This window comes from Ambystoma mexicanum, chromosome 11 (genome assembly GCF_040938575.1).
Source record: "Ambystoma mexicanum isolate Mex_15411 chromosome 11, UKY_AmexF1_1, whole genome shotgun sequence".
Taxonomy (NCBI): Eukaryota; Metazoa; Chordata; class Amphibia; order Caudata; family Ambystomatidae; genus Ambystoma; species Ambystoma mexicanum.
The window spans coordinates 727,997,706-728,013,436 of NC_090934.1; positions in this window are offsets into that span (position 1 = coordinate 727,997,706).

A 15,731-nucleotide genomic window follows, 5' to 3' on the forward strand; every position below is an offset into this window, starting at 1 on the left:
CCTGCCAAGGCAGTCTCCGCCCTTACACTGCAGCCCCCATGTGTGTCAATTATTGCGCTGCCGCTCCGCACGCCCAGTCCACAGGGCTTTGCCTGGCCCCTCTACCACATCACACTTCCCTTCTTTTGCTGCATCATCAACTTCCTGTGACATATATTTGCCTGGAATTCCCTCTTCCTTTGTGCTACTATTCTAATAAAATGTTTTTATAATAACAATAATCACAGTGACCATCTTCTCAGCACCCAATTACTAGTTCCAATTTACCGATCTTCTTGTATGTTTGAATCTATCTCTTTGTTTGAATCTCTCTATATTCTATTTGACGTTATGTACAACTAATCCTACCCTACAGTTTACAGGTTTAGTGTAACACATGATCTTATCCTCACAAATTGTATTGTTCAATTAATCGTAGCAAAGCGGCCTCCATCAGGGAGTCACGTGAGCATGGAGGGAGTGAAGGCGCGCAATGCGGGATGGGCGGAAGAGGAGGGACAGGGTGAGGAAGGGCAATTAAGATGCGGGATAGCTAAAATAAAGACATATGCATCCCAGCTTCTTGTCTGTTCGTCTGTGTCTTTGGGAGCCTTGTGGGAAGGTAACACCAAAAAATGCAATGGCTCGTGTTAGACAGTGGAAAATAGGTAAACGTGGGTTGAATTCTCGCTTCACCCAGACCTCCATCGACTGGACCCCGAGCGTTCTATAACAGAGGTCACATGCGGTGACTGTACTTTTTCTAGGCACCAGAAATCTGCTTTCTCTTTGATGCGGTTAATCTGTAAGGGCTCAGACTTAGATCCCTGGCTCATGCCAGGCAGCTGTTCCAGCACCTGACAGCCAAAATATTTCTGGGATGCTCTCCAAGTCTACTGACTGTTTAACTCTTCCTGGGCTCAGCAGTTTGTTTGTGTATTGAAGGACTAAAAATGCTCCATATATTATGTCATATGTACATATTATACCTGCCTTCACACTGCGGTTACATTTGCCAAGACAGGCTGAATAAATATAAACAGAATAATTCAGTTTTCTTACATTATATATGGAAATATGTAGGCTAAGGAGAGGCTAGACACGGGTGTCAGGACTGCCCTAGTCTCGAAGGGTTTCCACTCCAGTAAAGGCCACATCTCTAAGGATATGAGGTGACTCCACTGGTATTATCCTTGCACTGCACATTTCACTCATTTCTGCATGACTGTGCGGGATGTGCCGTTCAGATTATAAACACTTCTTTAACATGCATTGTGCAAAGTGTTAGAGCGGCTCACGAGGCTAAAGGTCAAATGCCATTGGGAGGATCCCGTGTTTCTTTTTTCCTTTTTCCTTTTCCCAAACAGTTAACTTGACTTTTTGTTGATGATTGTATATATCAGAGACGTAAATAGGGATTGTACACCCTTAGACCCTAAATTTGTCACGGCCAGGGAACACCAAGTACCCTGTTTCTTGGTGCAAGGCTCCTCTCATGATTCGCTGTTTGGGCTTCACTGGTTGGTGGTAGCTTTTTTATATGATCCTAATGGGGTAAAGAGTGGTATGGTGTGTCCCCACCGTAAATCCCATATAAAATCAGAGACTGAGTTCAGCGGCCAAGCATTGTTTTTATGAGTTACGAGTGAGTGAGCAGGATACAAATGCATCCATATATGTTCATAGTTACTACATTCATCAGAGAATAAGAGCCACCACCTGCCCGCTTCCCATACCGGTCCCTCCTCACCTGTGTTCCCTCGATCTGGGGAACTCGGCGGATGGGCCAGGCCACTTCCCTCGTCCGGTACATCACTGAAGTCCCTTTTCTGCAACACCTCCATCCTGGTTTCACCAACTTTCTTAAAGAAACTGGCATTGCAGGTGACAGAGGCAGTCCCATCTGAAACAGTCACCGTGGAGCCAAGCACCGCCACCACGTCCATCGGACCAGGCTCTTGTCAGCGACAGTTTGCCTAGAGGGTGCCTGTTCTTTACCAGCACCTCATCCCCTGGGCCAGCTGATGGGGCTGGAGTCCCCTCCTGATGCTTTCCTGTTCAATTCTGTGGCTTCTCTCCCGTTCCACCTGTGCATTGTCAATGATGGCCGGCTCTCCCTCTCTCAGCTCTGGGATAAGGCCCCTGGGACATCGCCTGAACATGGCTTCAGTCGGAACCACTTCGGTAGTCGCATGCGGGTTGGCCTGGTACTCCCTTTGCAAACCATGTCCTTGGCCATGGGCGATGCGGAATACCTTATTCAGTGTCCTAATAAACCGTTCCGCATCGCCATTCACATGAGGCTGAGGCCGAGGCCAAAGAAGAATGAACTTTCGGTGCTGGATACCATACTCCTCCATCAGTTGGGCAAAGCTGTCCCCCTGGAATGGTGGACCATTGTCCGAGCACAATGTCTGAGGCAAACCGTGGGTAGCAAAAATCTTCTCCGTCGCCACGGCCACAGATAACTTGACCATTCGTCTACGACCAACAGGATGTGCGTGTCCCGGCCTGTGGACCCGAAGTCAGCGTGGGCAATCTCCCAGGATTTAGTCTCTCTTGGCATGGTCTCAATCAGGGGCTCCCTCTGGGCTGGGGACGCCACCTGGCACCACACACAGGCTGTCACAAACTCCTCGACCCGCCTCTCAAGGTCTGGGAACCACACCTTCTGTCGCAGGCGAGCCTTGGTCTTGGAAATTACCTGGTGTTCCTGGTGTGCCAACTCAATCACCTGAGCGACCTTGCACTGTGGTATCACTATTCGGTCCCCTCGAAGCAATAGCCCCGACTCCACGAACGCCAGCTCGTCATTGACCCTCCACAGCTGTTCCAGCGCTGATCTCGCTTCCTGGGTCCTCAGAGCCAACATGTCCACAACTGCTTTCCACAAACCGTGTTGAAGGGCTGCCTTTAGGATGTTAAAGCATTTGTCGTCAGACGCTGCCTGTTCCAGCTCATGGATAGGCACTGATTTAGGAGTTGCTGCCTCCACCACCAGTCTGATATGCTCGACAGCATCCTCGGTACTGATGTCACTTTGTTCCTCTGGATCACACTGCCGGTGTCTAGACAGATAGTCAGCCGCATTGTCAACCCTTCCCTCACTTTAGGCGAAAACACCATAAACTGGTTGGTGTCCAAGGACATCTGACATACCTGAAATTTCCATGCCTTGCCAACTGCTGCTACCCGACTAGCACTGTAAACATGGCCATTGACCTATATGATACCATTCTGTACTTGCATTGTTCCATCTACTGTATTATGTTGTAAATATCACCTGTTCTGGTTGACCTAGTTGATACTATTCTGCTCTTGCATCCTTCTATCTACTGTATTATGCTGTAAATATTATCTGTTCTCATTTTGTATATATTCTTTCTGCTCTTATACTGTACAAATTAACTTTAACCCCTGTAACCTACCCAACTGTAATGATTGTAACTCACGCCTAAAGCAAACTTGTAACCTTTGTGCAGATGCGCCCAGATACCCTTGGGTTTGGCACGCAATACAAATCAATAAACAACCAAACAAACAAACAATTGTTGCTGCGGGCCAGTACAGCAGGGAGACTCCATACTGAAGCAGTGCCAGCATCCACCTTTCAATGCAGGCCAGATGTTTAGACGACGACCCAGCCAAGATGGGTAGAAAGGGCTTGTGATCATGACCACGATCACCGGCCGTCCCAACACGTATAGACGTATAGACGAAAGTGGTGACATCCACATAAAACTGCCAAGGCCTCCCTTTCGATCGGGGAATACTGTTGTTCAATCTCTGACAGTGCCTTGCTTGCATAGGCGACTGGCCGGACCTCAACGTTGGCATCGTCTGCGTGAGCACCACCCCCAGACCAAACGGGCTGGCATCTATCACAATTTATGATGATAGAGCTGGGTCAAAGAAGGACTTGGTGTCCTCTGCAGTTTGCACACCCTTCACAACCTCAAACGCCACCTGCTCACGGGGTCCCCACTGCCATGCGCCGTCCTTCTTAGTAAACGCTCGCAATGGTTCTGACCGGGACGCAGGGGTCCTGATAAACCGGCCCCAATATGTGACCATTCCCAAGAAGCTGCGGACCTCCGATACAGTCTCCGGGGGCCGTGCCTCCACAATGTCCTTTATCTTCCGAGGATCCGGTGACACGCCCCCTTCCTTGAACACAAACCCAAAGAACTCAATCGTCTTCTTAAGGAACTCGCATTTGTCCCTGTGCAGTGTTAACCCAAGAGTCTGGAGCTGTTCCAAAGTTTTTGCCAGCTTGTCGAGGTGCTCCGCCACTGTCCTTGCAGACACTAGGATGTCGTTGCTGATATTCAAGACTCCATCCAGATCAGCGAGGGCCCCCAGATGATGTTTCGAAAGACCTCTGCCGGTGACAACAACCCAAAGGTCAGGCGCTTGTACCAGCAGAGGCAGCGGTGTGTGGTGAAAGTTGTTATATACTGTGAGTCCGGATGTAGCACCACCTGATGGTATCCGGCCCGAAGGTCGAGCTTCGAGAAGAAGTGCGCCCCCTGCAGTTCAGTGATAATGTCGTCGCTCATGGGGATAATCTGACGTTTGTGCTTGATCGGCTTATTTTGGGAGCCTCATTTTCACACAGATGCGCACAGAGTCCGGTTGTTTAGGTTTTCTGGCAATGATGATGGGAGACACCCAGGCGGTCGGGCCATCAACCTTCTCGATAATATCCGGCTCTATCAGACTGTCCAGTTCTTTATCCACTAGGTCCCGCAGATGAAACCGAACCCGGCGGTGCTTCAGGGTGATGGGTTGGATCGACTCATCAATGTGGAGCAGTAGACGGAGAGGAAGCGGAGAGCGAGGACAGGATGTCCTGAGTTTTAGTAGCGAAGTGAGAAGCCAGGGCTGTACAGAGGGTCTGGGAGAGAACAGGAGAGGTGGAGACTGTAGAAGGACTGGCCAGCTCCTTGCAGATTTTAAAGAGTTTGGCGTGTTGTTCGAGGCCGCAGAGAAGCGGGCTTGGATGTGGACTCTCTTCATGGACAGGACAGAGAATCTGTATTGCCTTTGGAGCAGGCAGCAGGCCAGATTGTCAGAGGATGCACCTGAAGCCCTCCACTTCCTCTCAGCCACCCTGCACTTGCGTTTCAGGATGGTGAGGATGGAGTCATACCAAGAGTTGCACTTGGCGGTAGGCTTCAGACGGATTCTCATGGCAGGGACAAGGATGTCCACAGTGTTGGAAATGGCAAGATGCAGATTAGAGAGGGCTGTGTCAGGGTGTGAGTCAGCCACTTGAGTAGGGGAACAGAGAAGGTGGAGGCAAAGGAATCAACTGACACGCATCATGGGCCGAATGACCGAGAAGGAAGGTGGCAGTGCTGAGGTGGGCTTTACCTGGGGGACAGAGAGTGTCAAGTGAGAGGAAAGAAGAAAACGGTCAGTCCAAGAGAGAGGGGTAGTGAGAGGGTTAGAGAGAGGGATGTCTAAGAAGATGAGGACATTCAAGGTGTGTCCAGCAGTGTGTGTCGGACCAGAGGGTAGCATGGAGAGAGAGAGAGAGAGAGAGAGAAAGAGAGAGAGAGAGAGTTGCAGAGGTTGCAAAAGAGCCCTGTAGAGGGATCAGAGGCATCCAGGTGGATTTTGAGGGCTCTGAGGGGGAGAAGTTGAGAGGTAGAAGCAAGGAGAGATGTGGAGAGGTCAGCCCACTCTGAGACGAAGAGGGCAGCTTGGACATGTGGCCTATAGATGGTGGCCACAGTTAGAAAGAGGTCAGGGGAGATAAAGAGCCTGCAGAACAGGCATTCAAAGGAGGGGTAGGCCTGCATAGGAATGCCAGAGGCAGGGACCCACTCCAGAAAGATGAGAGCTACTCCTCCTCCAGGTTGGTTGGCTCTGGGCACAGAGAGGATCTTGTAGCCATCAGGGAGGCGAGTGTCAAAACTCATGACAGAGGTGGCCGTGAACTATATCTCAGTAAGAGCGAAGACGTCTAGGTCAAGCTCTTCGGGGAGGTGGCCAATGTCGGAGGAGTGTTTGACAGCGGAGCAAGAGTTGAGAGTGGCAATATTCCTGCTAATCTTCGAGAAACTACTGCTCCCGACAGAGTAAAGACCTAAGAATGCTTGTCTCTAAAACCTGAGACTTTCTAAACCCAGAGTAATTCCGTATAACCCACACCAACCCCCTTACTTACCTTTTACGAGATATAAAGCACATTTTGATATCCTTGTAGTGGCGTTCTCTTTATTTTTAGTAATTCGGTATTACTCTTTATTTGTGTCTAACTTGCTTCCATCCTAAGGGTTGTTTCCTTGACCAGTGCTACTACTAATTGTTGGGCATGTCAAACCCCTTAGATTGCGTTGACCATGCCAACCTCTGGAGTGTATTGCACTCCATGGGAATGCCGGGCGAGATGTTAAAAGATTTTGGTCCACATGCACACTAATCTCACAGCATAGGTAAGGCTGGGAAACCAGGGACAAGAAACACAAGCATTTACAGAGTAAAGACCTGAGAATGATTGTCTCTAAAATCTGAGACTTTCTAAACCCAGAGTAATTCTGTATAACCCACACCAACCCCCTTACTTACATTTTACGAGATATAAAGCACATTTTGATATCCTTATAGTGGTGTTCTCTTTGTTTCTAGTAATTCTGTATTACCCTTTATTTGTGTCTAACTTGCGTCCATCCTAAGGGTTGTTTCCTTGACCACTGCTACTACTAATTGACAGACCACTCAACTGCCTTAGGTTGCGTTGACCATGGCAAGCTGTGGAGTGCATTGCAATCCGTTGGAATGGCGGGCGAGATGGTAAAGATTTTGGTTGCATACTAACCTCACAGCAAAGATAAAACTGGGAAAGTAGGGCCACGAAACAAGCATTTAAGATCTCCCGTGGAGGGCAACAGGGCTGTGTCCTGGCCTAATTGCTTTTCAATTTCTATACAAATTCACTACAGAATGTCCTAGCTGACTTGGTAAGTGATGTCCCAAGGATAGCTAAGCAAAGGGTGTGTGCATTCTTGTACACGGACGATGCAGTCCTAATGGCTACGACAAAACACACCCTTCCGGAATTGATAGATTTACTGATTACATGAGAGAGAGAGGCCTGACAATTAACGTAGGGAAATCAAAGGTCATGTGTGTTGCTAGCAGCAAACCACAAAGGAATGCCATAGTGGCAGCAGGGAAAAGTTTTGAATGGGTTTAATCATTTTGCTACCTTCAGGTGACAATCTCTAATGATTTGGGCTGGCCATTACATGTAAAACAGCAAAGCGCAAAGACATTACAAATTAATGATTCAATCTTAAGATTTGGGGTGAAACTGGGTGGACTGCCCGTGGATCATACCCTTTGAATCTATGCGGCTAAATCAGTACCTCTGTTAACATATGGTGCTGCTGTGTGGAGTCATTATCAAACAAAGAAACCTCAAATAACTGAAAATACATTCCTTAGGAATATCATGGGTTTACCACAGGGCTTTCCAAGCCACCTGTTACACAAAGAACTTGAATTGGTTTATGTAGAAGACCTCGTAGTAGCAATACGGTCTCTGATCTATTGGCTGCGGTTATGGGATAGGCCCCAATTGTTAACAACTAGGGCACTAGTGAAGGATCTTATGGCCACACGTTTTTGTGCTGCCTCGCCCTGGCTGAAGTACATAAAATCGTCTTTACAAGAACTTGGTGTTGGACATTTGTTCGGTGATGCACCGCAGATAGGCAACACTACCAGAAAAGACCTAATAGAGGCCTTTTATCCTCATAGAACGAGAGTAAGGAACAAAAACGACTCACAGAAACAAAGTGTACAATTGTATTATTGCAACATTGCTCCTAAAATGGCAAGGCCAGCCTATGTCCAATGGTTTGTCAACCCAAAAGGGGCAGTTATTATGGCCCTTAGGGCAAATCTCTTGTTTGATAGAGAAAGAGTGCCTCTTTTCACCAACAAATTGCACTGTGATGAGAAACTGCCCCAGCTGTGAGAGTGATAAAAATAATGTGTTGCATTTTTTGTCCTACTTTAATAAAGCTAAGAAAGTACCTTATAATCCAAGTATTAAGAGCCTTCAAAATTAGACACAGCAAATTAGCACTTAGATTCTTATTGTCAGCCCCGTATCTGTTGACAGCGCATAATGTATATCTGTATACCGAACGGGCACTCACGTTACGTATGTATTGATAAATGATTTAAACTTATTTATGTGAATTACAAAAATCCGACTGTATTTAAATGGTTTTTACTGTTGTATCTTTTTTTTTTGTTGTCTGTTATTTGATGGGAATTTATATTTCTGAATAAAGAGATTTTATCATCATGCTAAGTGATTCAATTTAAGGTTAAGGATAGCCTGTTTTCTACATATACGCTGGGGTACTTAACCAGTACCAGAGCATGATTTGGAGTACCTACACCCATGTACTTATCATAAGATTCTGCCACACTTCTCTAAGATTGACTCTTGTCCTAATGTTGTCAAACCAGTCCCTACTTAACGACAACATTCTACCATTTTGTTCTCTCTGTCTTCATTTGTATTTGCAGTCCATGCTACGCAGGCCAAGAGGCTTTTAATGCATGCCCTTCAGAATATCCTGCTTTCCCCCAAAATGTGGTCACACTGTTTTTCCCAGTAGTTCCTTGAGCACTGTGGTCACACCCCACATTTCACTTTCTTGACATTCCAAGCACTTTGTAGGTCTATTGAACTTCAAACAATGCAACATTTAAGGAAGATAAAACTCTTTCTTCCTCATTGACCCTCATTCAGTGGCTCTGGCACCTTGAAGTTTCTTTTTAAGTATTGCTTTTTCTACTTTTTGAAATAGGGCCTTATTACAGCTCACCAGCACCCTTATTTCCAGACCGGCAAACCACTGCGCCTGACAGGTCTGACCCTGCCTGGTGTAGCAGCCACGGTAGGCAGACTCCTCGCGGAAGCGCCAGCATTGTTAGCAACGGTGCCGGTGCTTACAAGTCCCCACTCCCATAAAGTCGTATGGGACTCCATGGGAATGGGGACTAACATTTTACCAGCGCATGACTTGCTGGGCCGCCGGACTTGTAATTTCCCGGTGGCACCGGGAAGTCAGGCACTGGTAAAATGTTACAAGTCCGGCGGCAACCAGCCAGTAGCACCGGCAGGGTTACTGCGGACTCGTAATGAGGTCCATGGTCTCTATTCCATAAAACATACGCCTGGTGAACATGCATGTTGTGTTTCCGGTCAATGGGCCTCATTACAAGTTTGCCGGGCTGGAAAAAAAGGTACCAGTAAGCTTGCCGGTACTGTTGTTTCCGGACCGGCAAACGACAAGTTCTGCGAGCGGTTGCCTTTTTTTTCGCCCGCCAGGTCTGACCTGGCAGGCGTAATGGCATTCGCTTGCAGACCTTGTCGGATGCCGGTGCCTCCAACCTCCCTAATCCCATTGAGTCCAATGGGGCTCGAATCTGAATGGGGAGTAATATTTTCCGGCGCCCGGGAATGGGAAATTACTGGGTCTGCAGGGGCTGTAATGCCCCGGGTAGTTGCCCATTCCTGGACGGTGGAAAATTCATGACTCTATCGCCAGAGTCATAATGTCTGCAACAATGTGATTGCGCATTATGACTTTGTTGGGCGGCCTGTCGGCTAGTAACAATAGTAACAACTGAAATCCCTTTTGGCGTTTTAGCTTTTAGTTTACAAAGATTAAAAACAAAACAAATTAAAGTAAACTCTCAAAAAAGCGAAAGATGTACAAATTACATTTTGCAACAATATGGAAAGTAAAAAAGGGGGAAGAAAAAAAGTAAGATATAATGTTTAATGCAGTCTCTGTCATTAGCTGGGCATTATGCCTTTATCTGAGTTCTATGTTGAATTTTGAGGTCAGGGCCCACTTTACTAAACAACCATGATACAGCTTTGTTATTTAAGACATCCCTTCGTTCCAGTTTAGTTGGTTTCGACATGTTTGTTAAGATGACATTCCATTTATGAACAATTACAGTTTGGAGTTGGCAATATGTGGCATTTGGGTAATCTCTGCTAAAATTTCCCTTTTTTAATATTCATTTTTATTTCCCTTTGCTGGCATAATGAAACAGCAGTTAACATTATTTGCATGCTTCGAGGGACCATTGCGGGCTCTGTTGGATTTACAGATTGCGATAATTGGGACGGCTGGGCCAACAAAGTTTCACTTTCATTTGATCCTGGAATATGTTCTGCCATGCGTTTACACTGATGAAACCTCTGCCGTAGGTTAACATTGTATGGGAATATTTCTCAAATTTGCCATTAGACTTCGGGTTTCTGAGTAGTTTTTGGTTTTTACGTTATTGTGAGTTATACCACAAACTGCTGCTATTTTTCATGGTCTCCATGCGCTCAGGCGGATCGGAAACGGAAGAGAGTTGGGGTGGTTAGTTAGTAGGGTTGAAAGGAAAAGCACACAAGAGCAGTTCAAACCGGTCACGGTGTGCTGGTATGATTTTAGTTGATTGACATTTGAGTGATGTTTTGTGGGTGGTTGTATGCGGGTGTTTGATGTGTGTGTTGGGTGTTGTAGAGAGTTGATAGAGAGCCTGTAGTTTGGGTGTTTTGTAAGGTCTGGGTTGGGTGGTGGGTATGCAGACTGTAGAGAGTTTATAGCATGGTTAGTCAGGGGTTGTCTGGGTTGTTTTTGCGTTGGGTTAACCCTTCAGCTTAGTTTTATGCCTTTTCGGTTTAGTGCTGAATATTTCTTTGTGTTGTCCTGTTTTGTAGTGTTTTCTTGCACTGCTGTGGTGGGGTTTCTCTCTCCGTTTTTTTCTTCTACTTGGTGTGTTAAAGAGCCATGTTTTTAATAGTTTCCTTAATTTTAGGTAACCTTCTGTTGTTCATATTACCCTTGGGAGCGAGTTCCAGAGTTTCACCCCTATGCAGGAGAATGCTGATCCCCTAATTTTTGTTTTGCGTATTGTTTCGGTTCGAGGCAGATGTCGTTGCTGGATCTTAGTGTTCGTGTTGGTTTGTAGATGGAGATATTTTCCTGTATGAATTGTGCTCCTTGGCCCTTGCTCAGTGTGTTATCCAGAGAGTTTCGACGAAGATTCGTTTTTTTACTGGTAACCAAAGCAGTATTCTTAGTGCTGGGTTGATGTGTTCTCTTCTAGTGAGTTTAAGGAGTAGCTTTGCTGCTGCATTCTGTATTCATTGTAGCTTCCTCATGAGGTATTCTGGCATTCCGAGGTATATGCTGTTGGCGTAGTTTATTTTTGACATGACAAGGGAGATGATGGCAAGTGTTCTATGTGTGAAGGAGAAGAAGGGAAATATCTTCTTGATTGTGTGTAGTTTGAAGAAGCTTGTCTTAACTACTGCACTGAATTGTGGTTTTAGTGTTAGTTTGTTATCCATTAGGATTCCAAGATTTTTGACCACTTTGGATGGTACCGGCAGGTTTCCCAGCTCGGTGGGCCATGGAAGGTGTGGTTGTTCAACAGGTTGTTGGATACGATCATAATTTCAATTTTGACCGGGTTGAGTTTAAGGCTGTTGGTGCTCATCCATTGGTTCAGTACAGTGAGGCAGTAGGTCATCGTTGTAGATATTTAATAGTGACAGGAACAGCGATAAGCCCTGTGGAACTCTGCATGCTGTTTTCCGAGGTACTGACTTGAATGGGACTATCCAGGTTGTTTCTGTTCTTTCTGTGAAGATGGATTCTAGCCAGAGAGCTGTGTTGTCGATCCCAATATCTTCTAGTCTTTTGATGAGTGTATCATGGTTGACTGTGCCGAAGGCTGCTGAGAGATCAAGTAGTATTAATGCTGAGCTGGCGTTGGAGTCTGCGTTGGTCCTTAGATCATCCAACGTAGATAGTAGTGCAGTTTCCGTTACTCTAATGGGTTTGAAGCCTAGTTGTGCCAGATCTAGCAACCAGTTGTTTTCTATATATTCCAAAATGTGTTCATAGACGTAGCATTCTAGTAGTTTTGCCAGGTATGGGATATTTGAAATGCTCTGTAGTTGGTTAGGTCTTCTGTGTTTCCAGAAGTATCTTTGATAAGTTGCTTGATATAGGCCTATTTGGAATGCTTGTGGCAAGGTTCCTGTTACTTGTGAGTGGTTAAAGAGGTTGAGGTAATATTCTGCCGGGGTTCTCCAGATGAGGAGGATCTTCTGGAAGTTTGGTGGGCATAGTTGTGCTGGAGAACCTGCTCAGTTGCTTTTTCTCACCAGGCTGTTGAATTTATCGGTCAAGATCAGCAGCCGTGGTGTGGTCTAGTCGGTGGTTGCAGTGGTCAGTGGTGCACTTTGGCTTGCTTTCTATGTTTTGATGGAGGTTTCTTTTTTAAGTGGTCGGCAAGGTCATCACATAGTTTTTGCATAGGGGTTGGTACATTTTTGCACATGGATGGGTTTCTTATCTTGGTTACAATGTTGAATATTTATTTCTGGGTGTTGCTAGATTTTGTGATCTGTTTATTCTGGTATATCTTTTGTGCTTTGGGTATTTTGGCTTTGTATAGTCTAATCTGTCTTCGGTATGTGCTCTTTTTAGTGTTTTGGCTGTAGTTTTTCCTTCATTCTTGTTCTAGTTTCCTGTTGTTTTTTTTCAGTGCTTTGAGATGGAACGTGTACCATCTTGCCATTGTTTTCTTTAGTAAGGAAGTGAAAGGTTTTTCTGGTGCAATGTCATCTAGTGTTTTCATGACCCATTTTTGGATTGTGTCTTTTCTTTCTTCAATGCCGGCTAGAGTCTAGGATGGTGATTGATGGTTTTGAGGCTTCCGGTATCACATTTAGGTCAACAATGTTACTGGCTCTCCAGTTTCTTTTTAGAATTTGAGGGCTTTTAGAGAGGTTGTCAAGTATACTTGTTGGTGGTGTGATGATCCTTTTGAAGGGGTCTCATCTCCCCAGGGGAGTATTCCTTCCCACGATGCTAGGGAGGTGAAGCGACTGACCAATATTCCCCCTAGACGAAGGCTAGAGCAGTTGATGTCAATTGCAAGGATGTTACACTTGCAACAGTCCCTCTATTTAAACTGAACAGCAAAGACAGACTGTGTTCTTCGTCATCCTCTGACCCATCCGGCAATGACCTCTGTGGTTCTGACAAGCGTAATACGACGAGAGAAAGAACCAGGTGACCGAGGAGGCCACATTGAAACCCGTCTCCAAGACTAAGAAGAGAACAAGCAGGACTCCGGAGGGGGCAGCCGGGAAGTTACGAGACTGTAAACTATAAAGGAATAGAGGAAACCGTAAACCATTTTGTGATACATTTCCCTGGCCAGTTCAACAAAGGTGTGGTGCTGGAAAGTCAAGAGGGACTCCATGAACAGTTTAATCGTCCCAGTGGGGGCGGATCAAGAATTGTAAAAACCTCCCTAGAGGAGCTACAAACCTTATTGAAGAACTGTGGGAGACATTGGAGAACCAGCTAGCAGAAGGGATTCATTCTCCAAGCCTCACGAGAACTTTTTGCAACTATGTATTTTATGTTTGGTTACTGAGAACCTGGACATTTTGTGAAACTTTTTTTTTCGAGCCGCTTGAGAGATGTTTGGATGCTTTATATCCAGGAGAAGGGAGTCATTCTCCTGAATTACGAACAGTAGCTGGACTTTATGTATTTTGTTGTAGTGATATAATCTGATAGGTTATTTATAACGTGCTTAAAACCCAGAGGTTACTAAGCGCCGTCCGAGGGATTAAATCTGTTTTGCTCCGTGTCGTCTTGCTTCCAAGTTGAGCACGTTGCCCCTGAGCTATCCTATCCTCCCGAACACGACAGGGATAGAGTAGGAACCTTTGTGATCGGGACAGTGCCTTTTGTTTGACTCACGCAGACTTTCTGATGAGCACCCGAGTTTCTTTAGTTTACGTAGGGCAATCCCCTTAGAGTTAGGGATGGATAGGTTTGTTTTTTCATTTAATAAAAGTCTGCAGCAACCGCTATGGTACCACATGGTCAGTCTCTTCATTCCTTGGTGCCACATCGGTTGGATCGCAAAGTGTATAATTAGTTGGTCTCGCCAGAGGATTTGCATTGTAGGTGGAGTTGTGACAAGGTTTTGTTGCAGATAATTGCATCTAGCTGGTGGCCTGCTATGTATGTAACTCCTTTCATCAGTTATAGTAGATACATGGTCGTTATTTGATTAGTTAGTGTTTTGGGAGAGTTGATTTTCTCTTCTTCTACCCAGATGTTGAAGTCTCCAAGTATGATCAGGTGATCATGTTTAATGGCCATGTTGGTGATGGCGACCACAAATGTGTCTACGACGGTCGAGTCATAGGTCGGTGGCCTGTAGATAAGTAAAAACGCTAGGTTGGCTTGGGGGTCTAAGGTTATGTAATGCTTTCCTAGACTCCTTGGGAGCATAATACCCTTTCAGCCTGGAAGCCTTTAGGATTCTTTATGTGTTAGGACAGACAGATAACAACAATAGATATGCTATAAAAAAAACTATTAAATGTGATAACTACTAGATGGGGTATGTATAAACACCTAAAATGGACTCCATCCTTCTAACTCTAGTGCTAAATTCCCTTCTCACCTGTGTTTTGTAATTGTGGAGCTCTCCATCCTGTTTTCAACAGGGGCGCGTTGAGATGGTGAAACAATTGCTAAACTTGGCATACTGAAGAACTCGATAATTCTTTGAAGGAGAGTGTCTATCTTTTAAAGACTGAGTCTTTAGATAAGTAAGCAGAAAAAGACACTGTAGTCCTTAATAGTTTTAAATGATTCCTACGTTGGAGAGATCTCTCGTGCTAATTACTTTTGTCTTTTCTCCTTTTTGCAGGTTCTAGGGATTTGTAGCGCTGACTGCAAATAATGCGCACTTTAAAAGATGAGTTTTTCTTTATGAAGAAGGAACTGTAGATGCGGGATGGTTGCGGCGTTACTGAGGATGAGAAAACGTTAAAACGTAAGTTTGCCAATTCAGAGTAACTGCAGCCTTCAAAAGTGGAGTGCGGTAACAACTGTGAGGTGATAACTTGATGAAACTTCATGTACGTAAGCGCATTAAAAAACGTCTTCTCTTTTAGTCTGTAAAGTTCGTTTTTATCATTAAATACCTTTTGTGTTTTCTGCATGGTTTCAGAATGTTGAGGGAAGACCTTCGGAAGATGCTGCAGCTGTGAGTGAAAACTTCTGAGTGAGGATGCTGCGGCTGTTAGTTAAACTTCTGACTGAGGAGAGTCTGCGAACGAACAAGTATTCTTCAACGAAAATGACAGCAGCGGAGGAAAACTTCTGTCAGGTAAATCTTATCTGTCGTCTGTGATGCTCTGTAATTGTCGCAAGAACTAATATTTCTCTTATCTTTGGTTTCTTTAGATTCGGTGAGGAGAAGCGCTGATAGCGCAACACCGCTGTCAGCGGAGCAGACGCGAAGCGCACGCTCCAGCGGAGGTGGGGCTTAAGTAGCTCCCTACGACAAATGAATAGTTTGGTGCTGCTGCTTGTGAATGGATCCCCCAGGCGGCCATTTTAAGAGTATGGAATTACTATTGAAACCCATGGAGGTCTATGGGATTGGATGCTGTGAATGGTGTAAATGCCATAAGTGCTAGGCTAACACCCACCTTTTACCTGCTGATTGCTGTAATGTGTTCTGCCTAGCCTGAATGTCTGAGTGAAGACTAGGTTTTCTGACTGGGATCATGACAGGTTAGGTGTAAGATGAGTGATTCGCAGTTTGGGATGTTTAATGGTGGTGCTGTTTTCATTTTTAGCTGGTCCTTGTATTCTACAGTG